The sequence below is a fragment of the Mauremys reevesii genome, linkage group 4 (genome assembly GCF_016161935.1).
Source record: "Mauremys reevesii isolate NIE-2019 linkage group 4, ASM1616193v1, whole genome shotgun sequence".
Lineage (NCBI taxonomy): Eukaryota > Metazoa > Chordata > Testudines > Geoemydidae > Mauremys > Mauremys reevesii.
In genome coordinates, this window is record NC_052626.1 from 122,338,931 (window position 1) to 122,357,953 (window position 19,023).

At 41.5% G+C, this 19,023-nt stretch overlaps 1 protein-coding gene across 8 annotated transcripts in view; it reads left to right on the plus strand.

Moving 5' to 3' along the window:
- The window catches only part of PPP1R12B (protein phosphatase 1 regulatory subunit 12B), a 166,544-nt gene that overhangs the window by 17,917 nt on the left and 129,604 nt on the right, over positions 1-19,023 (plus strand). The gene's annotated exons all lie outside the window — the stretch shown is intronic.

Genomic DNA, 19,023 nt, shown 5'->3' on the forward strand with positions numbered 1-19,023 from the left:
TTCAGCTTTCAAGCTGAGATTCAGCAGTATGACCTTGCCTTGGTTATAATGTCATCCAGGGTGTTAAAATTGGAAAGGCTAGAAACTGCTTAAATCTCAAGCTGGAGAAAACTGCAAAATCCTTAACACCCTTAACTATACAGTTCTCTCCAGGCTTCTGTGAATTATTTATTCAAACAATTTGAGTATTGAAGAACAAACAGAATTATTCCTACAGAATGGATTTCCTGTGCTACTTCATTGCTAATGGGAATTTCCTTTTTTAAACAGTGGTGGTAAATATCTCCCATTTGTCATTCGATGAAGGGTTCAGTAGCAGGTTTTGAAGCTGCAGCTCTCAAATTGCCAAAGGAACCTATACAATGCACTACTTAGCATGCTCTGTCCATGACCTCTGTTATTTTATTTTTCATTTGGGTATAGTAATTCTCAAATTCCTTCCTTCTACTTCATAAGAGATCTTTCAACACACTACCTCCCCTAATATCCCAGTCCTCAATACATGGTTCTTAATGTCTTTTCCTGGGGGCTGCCAGGAAAGGCTTCATGAACCACTGATAGTCCACAGATGGCAGTATGGGAGATATGCACTTGGAAACTTATCTGTTAATTTCTGTTTATTTCATATTTTAGTTTGAAGGAGGCTTATTTAAAAAAAAAATTACAAAACTTCCTTTCCCTGTATTTAGGCATGGTCAAATGAGATTTTTTTTTTTGCAACTTTGATGGATCACAGCTGTTTATTTTAAAGCACTTTTTAATTTTTATCAATGTATATTTTCAGAGCTGTGGGAAATTATAGGAGGATCAGACAGTGGGGTCAGGCAGTAATTTAATGACAGTAGATGCTGAGATTCAAAAAGTTAAACTTTATAACATTAAAACACAAATTGTCAACATCACATGTCAAAATATACAAAGTAAATATCCTGAAATTAAACTCTTAAGTTCTCAAGCAGCATTTTTGCTACTTTGGTATCCATAAATTTCACTTATCGATTGATGTATTTGCCGGTTTGTGCGTGCGTGGTGTACAACTCTAATTCTTCCAAGCCTATCTATATTCAAGAGAAGTGTTTAGTATCCCTAATAGGGTAGAGAGCATCCTGTTATGATTAAGGGCAGCATAATGTGAGCTCTGAGCAGAAGCGTGATTGACACCTCTTAAATTGCATCAAATGCCTGTGCCAATTCTATATTGTTCTTTAAAAATAACTTACTAAACATAGCAAGTGGAAACATAATTTATCAGGGGACTGACAGCAGACTCTTACGCTTGCTCTTTTCCTCATTCATTAGTCTAAGAACTTAGTGCTGGCCACATTCTGGATTTATAAGATGTTTGTAAACAACTCCAATCTTTTTGCTCATCTCCAGAAAATATACAACTTCTCTCCGTTTGGGGAAGAAACCCTGTCAAGTTATTTTTAAAGTGTCAAAGGGAACGCTTCCTCACAGGTTGAAACCTCTGTCAATATGAAGGGAACTTGCCCTGCAAGCTGTAAACTCTAGCTACTGCATTTTGCAATGGCAATGCGTACACCTATTCCTGCTCACTAGGGATATGGCTACACTTGCAGATGTGCAGCGCTGGGAGTTACAGCTGTGTTCGTACAGCTGTGTAGGGAAAGCGCTGGTGTGTGGCCACACTCACAGCTACCAGTGCTGCAGTGTGGCCACATTTGCAGCATTTGCAGCGCTGTTGGGAGTGTTGCATTATGGGCAGCTATCCCAGCGTTCAAGTGGCAGCAACGTGCTTTTCAAAAGAGGGGGGTGGAGTGGAGTGTGACAGGGAGCGGGGGGAGAGAGAGAGAGTGGATTTTTGGAGCCGACACTTCAGCTCCCTGCCTTGCAAAATCTGAAAATTTCCTCGACCCTTCATTTACTCTTAACTGCAAATAGCCTGCAGACCAGATAAGCAGCTGCTCCAACGGACTCCCTTTCTCCCCCTCCCTCCACTGTTTCTCTCCTCAAGCAAACACTCATCCCCCTGCTTGCCTCATTCATAGCAAGGAAGTGGGTTATCTCAATTGATTGTTCACAGTCAGTTACAGATTGATCACAGCAAACAAGAGCTGTGTTTGTTTTTTAGATAAGCAGCTCCCGGAGCCCCGAGTTCACAACAAAACAAAGAGAGGCATCATAACAAAACAAAGAGAGTAATTTAGTTAAAAGCATTCTGGGATATCTCCTAATACTCTGGAGGCCAACAACAGCGCTGGTGTGTGGCCACACTTGACGAGCAGCGCTGCATCACCAGCACTGCACTCGTTATACCCCAAGCAGACCAGGTGTACAGCCAGTGCTGCAGCCAGGGAGTTGCAGCGCTGGATGTGCCTTGCAGGTGTGGACAATTACTAAGTTGCAGCGCTGTAAAGCCTCCACCAGCGCTGCAACTCTCCAGTGTAGCCAAGCCCTAGGAAACTTAGGGCCAGTCTCCACTACCATGCTACATCGTGATGTATCTTAGCAGAAAAAAATTATGTATCTAGCTGGAAAGGTTCCACTCTGCCATTTGGCACTTACTGCGCTTGTAAAGTTGGAGCTAGAACAGGGGTGAAATTAACACAGGTACGGGGGCCTCGGGCAGAAGGAGCGGTGCTGGGGGGCCAGATTATCTGCGCTGCGCTGCCTGGCCCGCGGTGTCTGGGGCTCCAATGGTGATTTAAAGGGAGCGGCCAGAGCCATGGGCCCTTTTAAATCACCAGCCCCGGGGCAGCTGCTCCTTTTGCCCCCCTCATCAGTGGCCGGGGTGGGAGGGAAGGGCAAAAGAGGCAACACCACTTTAAATAGGGTCCTTTGCTGCGGCAGCGCTTTAATGTTGCTGGCCCTTTTGTGCCCCCCCCCCCGGCAGCGGCCCTGCTGCATATGGGCCAGTACTGGTGGCCACTTTTTACCGGTGCGCAGTACTGGCTTACTTTCACCCCTGAGCTGAATTACTTGGCCTATGTTTATCGGGGGGAGGGTGGGGGAAGGCACAGAGCTAAAACATTGTAGGGTGTTGTTAGCATGACATCATTTTTTGGTAGGAGATGCGAAATTGGCTGAAAGCATAGAATATTTGTGTTGGATTGATCTTTCAGACTCCAGTTTATTCAGACATGAATAACTGTGGATCCAGCCACACTGTACTACTAACTTAAACTCCTTCAGGAACTACTGTCAATGGTTATGGCCCTTTACAATTGATGCCATTTACTTCTAGAGCTAAGAACACAAGGGTCGCTTATTAGAACCCGTTTGCTAGTTACAAACACTGAATGTAGCTAAATCCTCCTTCAGTCTTCTATCCCTGACTAATGTACAATAGGCAGAACTTTTTTCTGTTAGGAAATCTGAAGTTACCTAGTCCAGGGGCTGAAAATTACAGTAGTTTGAGGGTCAGGATTTTCTACATTCAGTCCCAGCTGTGTGGCAAAAAGAACTAGTAGGTCAAGTGACATGTTTATGGTGTCTAACCTACTGAACCATTGGGGTTGTCAGCTTTCTAGTGACAGGCTTTATTTTTTAGCTCTGGCAGCTCAAAAGATATTGAACTAATTCCAGGATGCTTTCAGATGGTATAAAGCATTGGCTTCTAGCGATCATTTCAATACTGGATACTAAAATCATGTTGGAATTTGGGGCAGGGGAGACAAGGCAGAAGGAAGGGAGTAAAGCATGACAGACACTTTACTAGGTATGCATTCTGGGCAGTGAGAGTTGTCAAAACACTAATTCTGGTCAGTGATTAGGAATGGAAGAAAGCTGATTCGAGACTGTGTGGATCATTGTATGCATGTAAATCAATCCTTCATTCACTGAGTGAAGGAATAACTTAAACTGGTATTGCTCTACTTACGGAAGACACACTACTGTAACGTCAGCCCATAATAAAGGCCTTTAATATTAGTGTATGCATAGAAGTACTTTGCATAATTGGAAAAGATCATTGGTGCATGTTCATCAAAATGATAATTGCCTGCAAATCTAATGAGGGGGTAGCTGTCTGCAGTGGTGATTGGTACATACATATGAATGTTTGCCGGTCCTATAGCAAAGGTAGAGGCTATTACCTTGCTTCCTAGGCCTAGCTTAGCAAACTTTTGGGTTGACTAAATTTAGGGGCTACATGTCAGTCTGAGCTTGCTTTCTTTATATGGATGGCACCTGTTACTTACCAAGGGCGATTGTATCGCAGAGTATTAACATGCCAAGGGAGAACCAGATGAAAGGAGATAATACAGAAACTATTGGTGAAGGGAAGCATGCCACTGGAGAACTGTACTGCAATTTCATATACATTCATAGCACCTTTCATCCATGGATTTTAAGGAATTCTACAAGCATTTAATTACTTCACAGAAGTCATAGAATCATAGACTCTCAGGGTTGGAAGGGACCTCAGGAGGTCATCTAGTCCAACCCCCTGCTCAAAGCAGGATCAAACCCAACTAAATCATCCCAGCCAGGGCTTTGTCAAGCCTGACCTTAAAAACCTCTAAGGAAGGAATGTGGCTTATTTATCCTCATTTTAAGAGGAGGTAAATTTAAGTAACAAGGGTTGAAGTGATTTGCCCAAGAACACGTAAAGACAATAGCATGGCCATAGGGAGAATCCAGAATTGGACTCCAAGTCTTGTGCTTAAACCAATGAGTTTACATTACTGAAATCTTTTTCACTGTCTGCTACCTTCTTGCCCTTTCTTTCAGCCCTGCAGGGTTTTTATTAACTGTCTTCTGATTTATAACAACTACTGTGTTTTCAGGGGAATTGTCTTATGTTCTGTTAACTGGCCTTGATACTGCTGTGGACTTTAAGGTTTTAATTTTTTTTACAGTAAAAGGTGACAGCAGTCTGTAAATCTTCAGCCAGATTAGAAAGATTACTTTCTCTTGGTGAGAATGATGCAACGAATATCAAAGCATGGAGCGACACAGCCACATGAGTGGTGTTTAGAAATCAGTGTTGCCTTCATTTTTAGTATGCTAGACATGAGTTTCTCTTGATATAGTTATAATATAAGAATTCTGAAACAGTTATGGCCTGCATGAGGGATTTCAAAGGGTAATGGAAATGGATTTTAAAAGTGGATTCCTGGCGGGGAAGTGCCTTCCGTGGTATTCCCATTGGGTATACTGATAGTTTAGCAAGGGTAGGTTGTAAGTGTGGGGAAAGCCCTGCTACTCTTTGGCAGATATTTGGATTTACAGAACCACTGGCAAATGTAACCCGGTGTTGGAGATACAGGATCGCTTGAAAGTGGGATTTTTGGTGGTGTCAGTTCTGACAAACGACCCTTTAAGTGGAGAGCTGTGATCATGGGACATAATGGCAAGGTCATACCTTCCCGTGCTGACAACTGCTAGTGGTGACAGTTGCAAAGCTATTTTGGGAGCTCCGTTCTGTTTTCTCTGCACTTCTGTCTCTGTGTTCCTGGATTTAACTCTGATGCTGTTCAGCTGTCATCAGGCTTGCCTTTATTTGTTGAGTGCTGGTCCTTTTGCAGTGTATGTTGACACAGTAGCTTTACCCTTTCCATGCATTTAGCAGAAGAAACCTAGCCTGAAGTCATGGAGTCAAAGGCTTTGTTCTGCAGATGTTCTGCTTCTATCAAGAGAATGTAATATTAATAAATCTTGCTGTAACAAAACTTAGTAAGACCTATGTACAATAGTGACTGTGTGGTTTCACTGGACTGCCATTTCTCACAGACCAGGGTGTTAATACAGTAGCTAAAATCTTCAGGCGCAGCTGACATTTTCCTGGTTGTTGTAAATCTTTAACCACTTTTGAAGTCAGGTTACAAGCTTGTTAGCTCCAGTCAAATCTTAAACAGTTTGTGTTCCTTGATTACATAGGGAGCAGGGCATTGTATTGGCTTTAGTTATCTTTGAGGTGCACCATATAATATACATCAAGGCATCTTGTGGCTAAGGTGTAGGAATAAACTGCGTAATTTTGGTTCTACTCTTGGTTGTGCTGTAGACTTCCTGTGTGACTTTTGGTAAATCACTAAATTGCTCTCCTTCATGTTTCCCTGTCTGTAAAATTGGGGGTGATACCTACCTACATCAAAGAGGGAGGGTGGGGTGGTTGAGCTCAACTCATTAAAAGCTTTGAAGCACTCTGCAATCATGATATGGTAATGCTATATAACTGCAAATTGTCAGTATATTATTGTGTAATTTCCTAATCAGTCATGCCAAATAAATTAGTCTTAGGCAGTTATGCATATTATAGAACTAACAGTTTGGAGGGAAGACGTTCCTCTCACAATGGAAGCAAAGGGTTGAGTATTAAAAAGACAGTCTTCATGAATTTTGCTGAGTTTAAAAAAAAAATCAGTTAAAAGTAGCTTTGGGGACTTCAGAGTCCCCCTGCTGGTTCTTGTAAAAAAAAAAAAATATATATATATATATTTTTTTGGACCTATTTTCCAATTTTTACCTATCTTAATAGTGTTGCCATGTGACCCATCCAAACAGAGGAAACTGACTTTATAAAGTGTAGCCAAATGCACAAATTAAACTGAAAACATGATTTTTTTGGTGTAATCTTTCAGTTACGCTATTGTTAGTATGCATTGTAACAGTAATAGGGAACAAATTGTGTAATGCATCGTGGCGGTATCCTGAACAAAATTGCCCAAATCAGCCAAAAATACAAGGAATATTATTGTTTCCAGACATTTTACTTGCATAACTCAGATTTCATTAGTTCTTATTAAGGGTGAATTGCTTTTACTGTTTTTAGACAAATATTTAGGTTGACCATATTTATTGCAAAGACTAAACATGACCATAACTTTCATGATGTCTCTACTAAAAATCTAACAAGTATGTCATAAGTTTTGTCACAGTAGCTGATTGAGAGAAAGCTTTAAAGGCTTCATGTCCGTAGCAAAAGAGTAATTGTAGTTGCTGTTTAGCTAGTTTGGCAAATGACAACTGACACTAAACTCATTTAGTCTCTTGCATGGAGGGGAAGGATGCAGAAACCATGCTTTCTAAACCGAATAAGACTCTTGTATACTCTCAGAGCATAGTACTGTACTCATAGTTAGGCACTCCTCATTGCCAGTATCCAGCTACTATAACTCTTTAACTCCACCTTGTTCAGAGCAAACCTTTAAAACAAAATTCTTAGCATGATTTGGACTTGCCTAAACTTGCTGAAAATGGCTTAGCTGCACCTGTTTGGTTGCTCCCATTACAGATGCCTGTTGTCAGCACCAGGTAAATTTCCTGGGATGGACAGGCTAAATCAGCAGCTTCTACTGTTCTAGACAGCTAATGCAGAATCTCCTGCAGCTCAGTAGGTAGAGCTACCTCTTTGTGATGCAAAGGTACCTACTTCAGGTTTCTTCTAGGATAGGTTTCTTCTGTGGAGAAGAACACTAAAGGAATACATTTTTGCTGTCCTTTCTTTTATGTTGTAGTTCTAGCTGTCTTTCCAACACTTAGAGACAGTCCCTGCTCTGAGGAGCTCATAATCTAAAGGCAGAGGTCAAGGAAAGGGAGTAAAAATAGGCAAGTTGTATACAAATCGCTTTACTATTGGCAGTGTGACAGGGAGATTTTTCGAGGGATTTACATATGGGTTGGGTAGGGCCTGTGCTGTTGCATGAAGTGAGGTCCTACCATGGATAGTGGGCTGCGTGAAAGAGGCTCGGAGGTGACCATATTAAAATCTGATTGTGCAAAGCTTGACAAGGACGGGCAGAGTTATGTAGAACTTTGAAGGTGATAACAAAGTTTAAATTTGAGACTATATTGGCTGGGAAGCCAATGAAAGAATTTAAAAAAAAAATATATCAGGAGTTCCATGAACAAAGTCATGGACAAGGAAGTTTACTGGCAACATTTTGAATAGACTGGATGGGGCAACATGTCTTTGGGAAGCCAGAGAGGAGGACGTTGCAGTGATCAAGATAGGATAAAATGAGGGTCTGAATCTCTTTAACTTGATTACTTTGCTGCATGCTACATTGCAACTTTTCTGCTGTTCTAGCTGTAATTCTCAGTAAGAAGGTGGTACACAGCTGACGGTTTACACTCTACACATGTAAAGGGAAGTGCATGTTAAAATAGAGCTCTTAATTACTGTTTTCTCTTGCTAGAAATGGGTGAGGTTTGCTGCCCAGGGGTCTGACTCAGCAACATTATTGCCTTTTCTCTTAAGAGCTGCACGAGTCATGGGAGGGTGCTGATACAGGGTTCTGCCACAGGCCAGTTTATTTATAGTAAAGGTCAGCATGCCATGAAAGCCATACCAGTTACCCTGCTCACCATTTCCCCATTCTGCATATCCAAACAAATCTCCTAATTTTCGGGAGGTTTTTTAGTCTTAAACAAATTCTGCTAAACAGGGGAGGGAGCCCAGAGGTGGTCTATGGTTTTAAAGCATAGTGAATCAGCAACTGCTCTGTGGCAGCTTTGCTCCCAAACTCTTGTGTGTAGACATGGAAGCTGTTCTGTGATCACATGGCACTGGGCAATGGGACATACTATTTGTAAACTAAATATTTGTTTAACTGGACTAAGTGAAGTATAGAAATGGAAATACTGTGGGCAAAGATCACCCTTGGCATAGCTGAGTTGACTCAAGTGCAGTCACACCATTTAACTTGGTTCACTGACTTACATCACACTAGCAAACAACACAGGTAAATTGGCAATTAAGAGGCTTTTAGAGTACTGGGGAGCGAAGGTACTCTCTTAAAGTATTAATATGGGCTGTCCTACTTGTGTCCTGGAAAGGAGTGACATGCCAATTTCAGGATTTATTTTTAAGCAGTTAATTAAATTCTACATAATTTGATCTCTCAATTCTGGAGTATGTAGTAAAATCCCATAAAATTTGGTGAACCCTCGGGGGGTGGGGAGGAGCATAACATGAACATCTGTAATACTCTGTCTCCATCTGCCTCAGTATTCATCCACACTTGAACCCATACACATTTTCCCTACTTATGAGATTTTTCCTGTAACCCAGCTGATTCCAGACAATTCCTTGGAAATCTTATGAGGTGGGGGAGGGGGAGTCTCACCTATATATAGGTGCATTGTGATAGTGTCTAGGATCCCCAGTCATGGACCAGGGTCCCATTCTGCTAGGCACTTAACAAACACATACAGTCTCTGCCTCAAAGAGCTTACAGTCTAAATAGTCTCTCTGGGGACCTGCTGGGGATCTCTTCTGAGATCACTGGCATAAATGAGCAGTAAATCTGGTCAGACACAAACATTTCATGAGAATTTCAGCTCATTTTCTTCTATTTCCCTAAACTAAATCTTCCATCAGCCCCATTGAGCAGACTGTTGGTATCTGTGTTGGTGTATTGCGGCCCACGTGTATCCGGTCCCCATCAATACCTCTGCCACTCTTCATGTCTCGTCCTAAGAGGAGTGAAATACACAGCCAGGCTTTCTTTGGATCAGGATGGATTTGATTTAAATCACCAGTCAGACTTGATTTCATCATGGATTTCTACGTAAAAGTGTATTCTTGTTGGTTATTATAACCTTAATACATATTCTTCACAATTCAGAGATAGATGTAAGTTTCATTTTTAGAAGGTACACATTATACATTTTTAATTGATTTATTTTGAAAACTTTCAGATTAGTTTTACAGCTAGATCAGAAAATGAATGATTTTTTGGTTATTTCACTTACCAAAGGTAGTTGAAGCAGGTATTTATGAAGTCACTGGGAGGTGAACTATCTCCAATTCAACAGGTTAATCATTAGTATTTGGAGATTTTTCTTGTCCTGCTGTATTAGGAGAACATCACGAGACAGACATTTAAATTGTTTTATTTAACTAAAACAACGTTATGTATTCTGGATTTTTTTCTTCAACAGCAAATATATAATATTTTAACAAAACAAGCATATGATTTTTTGAATTTAGATAAACATTCAAGTTTTTTTAAAATCAGGTTTGTTTTTGTTAAAAATTGTTTTTAAGTAAAATAGTTAAATGAAATATTAAAAAAAACAACAACAAACCAGACTCTGTCAGTCAGGTCAACATGAGAAACTTAAAATATGGTATGGTATGGTATATCTCAAATCAATGAAAGCTACACTCAAAGACCTCAAGACTTCTGGAATATGCTGCTCAAACAGTTTCACTTTTGTTTCTCCTGCCTGTCCCTCCCTTCTCACATTCATCTCCAGACTTCTCCTTGTCCAGATCTATTCTGCCCCCCAAAATGTTCTATTCATTGAACTTTTCGAAACTTCGCACTTTTAGAGAGAGGTGAGGGATTGACTCTGTGTACACAAATTTGCAGAGGGACAATAGGGTTGAGGTCTGTTATTTCTCACCTCTATATATTATTTAAAAACAGTTTTGCTGTTAACAAGCATGTTATCTCTGGAGACACAAATCCGCAGTTTGAGAACTGCAAAGGTTAGCATCTCTGATGGTATCTTAGACTGAGTCCCATTGGGTAGATAGAAAGATTAACCTAAATCTATACAGAAGCCCCTGGAACCCCATAGAATTGGATCCTAATCCATGAACTATTGGAACTCATTTACAAAACTTTTCTTAGGGCTTGGCTACACTGGAGAGTTGCAGCGCTGGTGGAGGCTTTACAGCGCTGCAACTTAGTAACTGTCCACACCTGCAAGGCACATCCAGCGCTGCAACTCCCTGGCTGCAGCACTGGCTGTACACCTGGTCTGCTTGGGGTATAACGAGTGCAGCACTGGTGATGCAGCGCTGCTCGTCAAGTGTGGCCACACACCAACGCTGTTATTGGCCTCCAGGGTATTAGGAGATATCCCAGAATGCTTTTAACTAAATTACTCTCTTTTTGTTATGATGCCTCTCTTTGTTTTGTTGTGAACTCGGGGCTCCGGGAGCTGCTTATCTAAAATACAAACACCGCTCTTGTTTGCTGTGAATGAGGCAGGCAGGGGGATGAATGTCTACAGCTAGTGTTTGCTTGAGGAGAGAAACAGCGGGGAGAGGGAGCTGATTTAATTATCAAGGCAGTGTACTTAAGCCTGGGGTCAGCTACTTAAAGGGGAAATGCAAATTTTTTCTCTCTGTCTGCCCTCCCTCCTTTTCTGCTGCCTTGTAGAGTGTTGAAAATTAACCCTTCAGGGCTCAGTCAATTGCTAGTTCATTTAGCACAGTGGTCCCCAACGCGGTGCCCGTGGGTGCCATGGCGCCCGCCAGGGCATTTATGTGCGCCCGCCTAGTGCCCAGCAGGGGAGAGAAGCCACGGCCCCGTGCCTGCCAGGGACACAGAACTCCGGGGCTGCAGGCTGCGGACGCCAGGGTTCTCTGTCCCTGGCAGGCGCGGGGCTGCGGCTTCTCTCCAGCTTCTCCGGGGCTGTGGACGCCGGTGTTCTTGGTCCCCGGCAGGCGCCGGGCCCGCCTAGTGCCCAGCAGGGGAGAGAAGCCAGGGCCCCGCGCCTGCTGGGGACAGAGTACTCCAGAGCTGCGGGCGCTGGCTTTCTCTGTCCCTGGCAGGCACGGGGCTGCGGCTTCTCTCCAGCTTCTTCGGGGCTGCAGGCTCCAGGCGCCGGTGTTCTTGGTCCCCGGCAGGAGCGGGGCTGCGGCTTAAGCCGGAGAGAAGCCACGGCCCCGCACCTGCCGGGGGGATAGAGAACTCCGGGCCTGCAGGCTTCATTCTATGTTAAAGTAAGAATAATAAATATATTTGGACCAGCAGTTCAACAACGTTTTACTTTTTTAAAATAATAAAGATGAAAACTGTTTATGATATTTATTTTCTAAAAACTCCTTAATTTTTCTTACAGGTAGATAAAAATAGCAAATTCACATGGTAAGGTAAAAGAGTAATTGCCGAATAATTTAATTAATACCTTTTACATGTAAAATTACCCTTTTTATCTTATGGATTCATATATTTTGTAATATTAAATATGATGTTTTTTGTATTATTTAATGTACAAATACAAAATAAGCCTTGAAAAATTGTTGGCGCCTGCCACACTCTTCTGAAAACATGAATGTGCTACTGGCCACAAAAAGGTTGCGGACCACTGATTTAGCAGTAAGGCATTCCCTGGGAAATATCCCACCCTCTGACTCCTCCACCTCAACCAAGCTTCACAATCATCATCACTGTGTACCAGTATTAAATTGTATGTTTAAAACTTATACTGAGTGTGTGTGTGTGTATATATGTGTGTATATATATATATATGTGTGTATATATATATATATGTGTGTATATATATATATATGTGTGTATATATATATATATATATTTTTTTTGTCTGGTGAAAAAAATTTCCCTGGAATCTAACCCCCTCATTTACATTAATTCTTATGGGGAAATTGCATTCGTTTAACATCGTTTTGCTTAAAGTCGCATTTTTTAGGAACATAACTACAATGTTAAGTGAGGGGTTCCTGTATTTGGAATCTGCAAGTTTTATAAACTGAGTTTTTCCTCCCAATGAAAAACTGCTAGGGGGTCTGGTCCCCTGCCAGGACCAGAGGGGAACACACGGAGGTGCAGATAGAAGTTACTCAGCAACGCCAGAGATTTGAAGCATACAAGCGATCTTCTTTTGAATCCTAGTTCTAGGCACTGCATGAAACTTGCAGTGAGATTCACTAAAGTATAAAATAATATACTTGTAAAAAGCATTTAGAATGAAGTAGCTGCCAATAAAAATACATGGGTCACTAATACTTTTACCCACATAAGAGGCCAACACTGGCTCCTTTCTAAGGGCAGCCCTGCTGAAAATCTTGGGCCAGAGCAGCAGTTCTCAAACTTCATTGCACTGAGACCTCCTTCTGCCAACAAAAATTACTACATGACCCCGGGTGGGGGTGGGCCGGAGCCTGAGCCCCACTGCCCCAGGCTGAAGCCTTTGTACTTTGGCTTCAGCCCCAGGCGGCAGGGCTCAGGCTTCGGCTTCAGCCCCAGGACCCAGCGAGTCTAACGCTGGCCCTGGTGACCCCTTTAAAATGAGGTTTTGACCCACAGTTTGAGAACCTCTGGGATAGAGTGAACAGTACAGATGGTATCCATAATTTCTCTTCTTCCTCTCCCATCCCATTGGATGATTTAGTTGGGGATTGGTCCTGCTTTGAGCAGGGGGTTGGACTAGATGACCTCCCGAGGTCCCTTCCAACCCTCAGATTCTATGATTCCAGTGCAAGCTATATTTCTTCTACTTTTTGCAAGTTTTACACAATCACACATTGTAAGTACTGTACTTTAGCCTGCTCTAGAGGAAACTTGCAATGTTTCCACATTTGAGCAACTGTTGTAAGCAGGGTTTTGGAGCTGTGCTCCGGCTCCGCTCCAGCTCCAGGCAAAAACCTGCAGCTCCTCTGCTCCAGAGCTGCACCGTGCTCCAGCTCTGGGCTCCGCTCCAAAGCCCTGGTTGTAATGGACTCTTGTATTGTCTAAAGCTAAAAGGGGTGAGAATTCTTGACTATTTTTTACTTTTCCATACACAAGAAAACAAAATTCAATAAACAGTGTAGCTAGGGGGCCTTGTCTTCCATGTTTCATACAAAATAATTGCCCAGCTAAAAAATGGTGTTTTCTATTTCTATGCTAAGCTTCTTCTGGAGAAGTTGAAAGCTGTGTGCTGTATTAATACAATATCGCTCAGTTTGATGTAGTGTTTTTGGTGTGTTCCCAAAGAGAAACACTGCATCAAATCCAAGGGGAGGACTCTTTCTACAGCCTCATCACTTCTGGCTCTTAACTTGGATCTCCTAAAATGTCAACATGAAGGACTGTTAACACTTGAAGAGGCCACCAAAGAAATCTAAGGGGTGTTTCAGAAGTTGGAGCTCTTCCTTCTGAATGTGTATGGAGCCAGTGCTGCAGTATGGCATTTTGTGGTACTATCTTTAGGAAGAAATATAAATGCCAGGTCCTGATGACTTGTGCTCAATAAAAGATTCAGTAGTATTTTTATAAGATTATAGGCGTTGTGTTCATCTTATCTAAAATCACTCCTGTAATTTCAGATGAATATTCTCTCTCTCGTATGCACGTGCACCTGTGAGTTTTCTCCATGTAGAGACAGTATCCAAGATTTTCCAAAGTGATTAGCAATTTTAGGTGCTTCAGTTCTTAGGAAGCCCATTTTAGGAGACACTGTCATCCGGCTTAATTTCAGAAAGTGCTGAGCACCCACACTCTGAAAAACAGATCCCAGTAAGGTATCAAGTTAGGGCCTCAAAGTCCCTCCTGAAAACCATGACCTATAGAATTACGGTTACATAAGTATTTATTACAAAAGCTACCTGTGCATTTCAGTTAGTTGCATGCAAGAAATCATAACTGCTAATCCTTATTCAACCTCACGTCATTAGAAATCATACACATCACTGAACCTTGTCTCACATCTGTTCTTCCACATAGCTAACTAATATTTAAAAAAATAAGTATTTGCTAAGCAATGTCGTCACGTTGCATGATCTTATAACCCAGCGCAATGACATCTCATGACATATAGATGTACAGGGCTGGAGTGAGGATTGCTTTGTTTGGATTTTAAAGGCTGCATCATTGCTACATTAAGGATTTAAATCCACTTTTGCATCCGGGAATGCTCAAACTGCATGCATACATGGGCTAGGCAAATATTGCCACCTTTGGGGTGGCAAGTGAATGCCAACAGGCGAGCACAGCTTTGTAGCCTTTCTTTACTCATTGTTTTATCCTGCACTACCCAGGTGAATCAAATTACTATGCTGTAGACTTCTTTGCAGGAACAGGTGGGGATTTATCCCATTATCCTTTCTCTTTCCAGCTTGCATTCCACAGGAATCGTGCAGGGTGATAAATTCAAGGCCAGTATGAGACAGACCCCCCGCAAAGAATGCATTTCCCCGCTTTTTTGCGTCTAGAAAGCTTCCTTGGAGCCCAGTTAATCTAGTGGTTTGAGTGAGGACCATTTCAGTTCCCTTAGCTGACACCCAATCTGTGCACTTATAGTTGGTGGTGGCTATTTTTGTAGTACAGATGATAAACAAAATAAACTCTTTTCTATTTCTGTCTAACTCGTACAGTGTAGACAATGTGAGTACATTCTCCTGATTGTAAAGTCAATCATTTAAAGTTTACCTTTCAGGTAAAACTCAAACAGAATAACAAAGTAATTTTACACAAGCAACAAATGTGTAATTTTTGCCAAATAACTTGTATCTCAAAGCCCCAGACTACAAGTTGTTCCCTGCGAATTTAAGTGAACTCTGCAGTCTGCTAAAACTATGAGCCATGAAACATTTAAAATGTTGTGTTAAGCCCTTTTATTTACTCTTATTGATCATACAGGATTTCCAGGCATAATTAGCTTTTTTTTTATATGTACATTCCCAGGTTAAAAATTAGGTAACATGGAGTTGAGTTTGTAAATATCACTTATTGAAACATGGGTGGGGAAAGCTTGAATCTTATCTTGTGTTTAGAATGGCATCTTTGAATTTTGAAGGCTAAGCTTATTATTGTCTATTCTTTAATTCAGGTTTCCCCAGACTTTATCTCTTTTTAGGGGACAGGTGAGATTATGACCTTCCATTCTGCCTCCAGCTCAACTTAATTTAAAATTTGTGTATAGAACCGTAAGCATGCTAGGTAGAATTGGTGTATGATGGAGACATTTTGATGAAATTCTTGAAGAGGACTCTTGTGTGCTAAATTCAGTGGAATAAATGGTCCCAGAGTCAAAAGTTTTAATGTGACTCTTTCACTGTACAATGTTAAACATGGTTCAGTGTTTTGAGTACAGAGACTTGGACCTGCTTAGTCTCATGGTGGAAATGCTAGAAATCTAACGCCAAAATTTGGAAATTTACTGCTTAGGATACACGAGAAAAAGAAATAAACAAAACATAAAATATTTTGAGTTTGAAATTAAGTTGTCTTGCATAACCACTCAAAGCTGCAAATTTTTGTCAAGTATCCAGCACATTTAAGGTAGTTTTAACTGCTAAGAAATCCTTAATTTCAAACTCAACATTTTGTTTAATCTCTTTTCTCTTGTGTATGCTAATCAATATGTTTCCATCCATTCCAGTTTCCATTCAAATGCAGCTTAATACAAATCACTAGATAAAAAAATCTAGTAAATAAGAAATGCGTCTTTCATAATTTTCTAACAATACAAAATTGTAAAAATTGAGACTCTGAATAAGTGTACATTAAGCTTTATAGTTGCTTAAATGTGTATAGATATTGTTTATACTCCTAGTTAGCAAATAAAGTACCAAATGTAGTGAAAAGACTTGCAACATGCTTAATTGTTACTAACAATGAGACAACCTCTAGGAAAACAACTAAAAGTGCAAATGCAAAACAAGATTTAAATCAGTTATTTGAATCAAGGCTTCCTATTTGCTGATTTTTAAATCATGATGAAAATGTGTGATTTAAATCAATCCTCCCTGTTCTGCTCTCATGTAACTTCCTCTTCTTTCTTCTGTACAGCCCACAAAAATAACTGAGAGTTGGAGACATGTATAACACTTCTTATACATGAAAAGTGTAAATATACTATGAGAGGGTTATCTGGAATTTGGTCACTTTGGGGAAGAGATCTGAAAACAAATCTCTTTTGGGTGACTGCTTGTGACCTAAAGTAACCCAGGAATAGCTTGTTGCGATAAAAAGCAGGGCCGGCTTCAGGCACCAGCGCAGGAAGCAGGTGCTTGGGGCGGCCAATGGAAAGGGCTGGCACGTCCGGGTCTTCGGTGGTGGGTCCCTTGGTTCCTCTCGGAGGGAAGGACCGGCGGCTGAATTGCCGGTGAAGAATGAAGCGGCGTGGTAGAGCTGCTGCTGAAGTGCCACCCATCGTGGCTTTTTCTCTCTTCTCTCCCCCCCCCCCCCCCGCCCCTTTGCTGCTTGGGACGGCAAAAAAGCTGGAGCCAGCCCTGATAAAAAGAGAATGTACTTTAGTTGAAATTGAATACTCCAATATTGCATTGTCTGTCAAGTAGGATAGTCTGGGTATATAGTATTATTTTTGGAGTAAGTGATGTGTATTTTGGGGTATATAGGATTGTCTCTTGGTTTTTGTGGTTCTGGGTTAAATGCCGGAGCAGTGTTAAAGCTGTTTAGGTGACTGTAACTGTTCTCATGGTATACTTCTGATTTTGAATGATGCTAGTGGATTTTTTTGAGAGAATGTTCTATGAGGCTTTTTCCTTTCATAATTGGTAGATGTTTCCAAATCTTGTAATAGGACTGAGTGCAGTGACCTTTGGGCTGCACAGGAATCATTGCCAAGTATATGCAGTTCTTGCCTCTGAGTGGTGTGAGCTGTTTTCCCACATATAGATCAGGCTGCTGCTACTGCCCTGTTTCTGCTTCCCAGTCCAGTTTTGATGCTCTTGGAGGGAGCATACTGGCTGGGTATGGAGAATACTAAGGAGCAAGCTGAGGGTGTGTCTACATGTACAGCGGTGCAGTTGCAGCAATGCAGCTGCGCTACTGCAGTGAGTCTGGTGATGATGCTCTATGCCGATGGGAGAGAGCTGTCCCGTCAGCATAATAAAACTGCTTCTGCGAGCGGCAGAAGCTACTTTGGTTGGAGGTGGTCTCCCACTGACGTAGCGTTGTTCACATAAGTTACACTGACATAAGTACTAATGTAGACACCCTCCACCTTATGCCTCAGGGCTTTAAAGGGTAGGGAGTGGGTTGTAATAAAAAATCCTACAAAGGAAGAATTCCTCCTAGGGCTATGGCTAGGCTCCCAGCGCTGCAGGTACTCCACCTCCCAGTGTGGTGCTTTAAGCGCTGTAACTTGCTGCACTTAGGGGTGTTTGCACCAGTGTAGTATCCTAGCAGTCCAGCCACTCCATCTCCATTCAGGTGCAAATCAGTAGACAGCAGGATTTTTTTTTTTTTAAAGGGCGGGTTCCCTGCAGGCTAGAGACAGGAATGATATGTAACCCATGAGATGGGAAAGCTTAAGAATTTTGTCACCTCTTTTTGAAAACCTCCCTTCCTGACTAGTTATCTCAGCATCAGTTGAGTGTGTCCTTAACATATTCAGATTTTGTTTAAAGCTTCAAAGTAGGCTCCTCGCTGAAAGAGCAAATATCCTGGTAAAAGTACACAAATACCCTGGGTGGACATGAGTGGTAAGAGTCCTAACTATTTAATGAGTCCCCCCATTCTGCTATAGTTTAATTACAGAATGCAGGCTTTTTATTTTAGTTGTTTGAGGAATGAATATGCTTATGAAGGGAACCTCATAGTATTTTTATTTAACTTCAGAAGATGTGCTCTTTGTTTCCTCACTGTTTTTTTGGTGGTGAACTGGCTTTTTGTTCAAAGGACAAAGTGGCTATTTTTAGATTGTGTATCACAACAAACATGTCATGGTGGCCTCATTAGGGACCTTAGGAAGCCTGCAGCCATGGCCTACAGATGATCAGTCTGGCCAGAGGACAAGCGCCCATATATGTGCACATAGGAGGTGTGTAATCCTTTAGTACTTACTACACCTCTGGCCTCCAAGTAACTCATTTTATCTTCCCATCTACTCCTTCCCCTGCCAAAAAAGTTAAAGGACTCCTTTGATAAGCACAAACAAGAACACAATAGAGAATCACATATGAGTCCAGCTACTTTTGAGCAATGAAGGGGTAAAATGTTTAACTTCCAAGTATTCATTCTCTTTTGTGAGCTTGTGTATGTTTGAAACATTGTCCATTTTACCTAAAACCGATCAGAAGAATGCCACTCTGTATGTCAACTATTGGGCAGATTGTTATGTTTTGATGAAGCTAAAGGGAGCTGATGGTCAAAATCATCTTCACAGCGGAATGGAACCTTAAGTGCTGGTCCAGTCTGAAACATGATTGTACAAATGTTTTTGTGAGGATCCATGTCTGTCTGTCTAAATGATTTCCATGCCAGATCTGCTCAGGTTACACAGAAAAACATTTGTCCTTACACTCAGCTCTGCAGGCTTAGCCTGGGATCTGAAAGTCAAGCTGGTTCTTTCTGGCAACCTCCTAGCAAAAGTGTCTGCGGTTGAAATCTAGTAGTATTGATACACATGCTA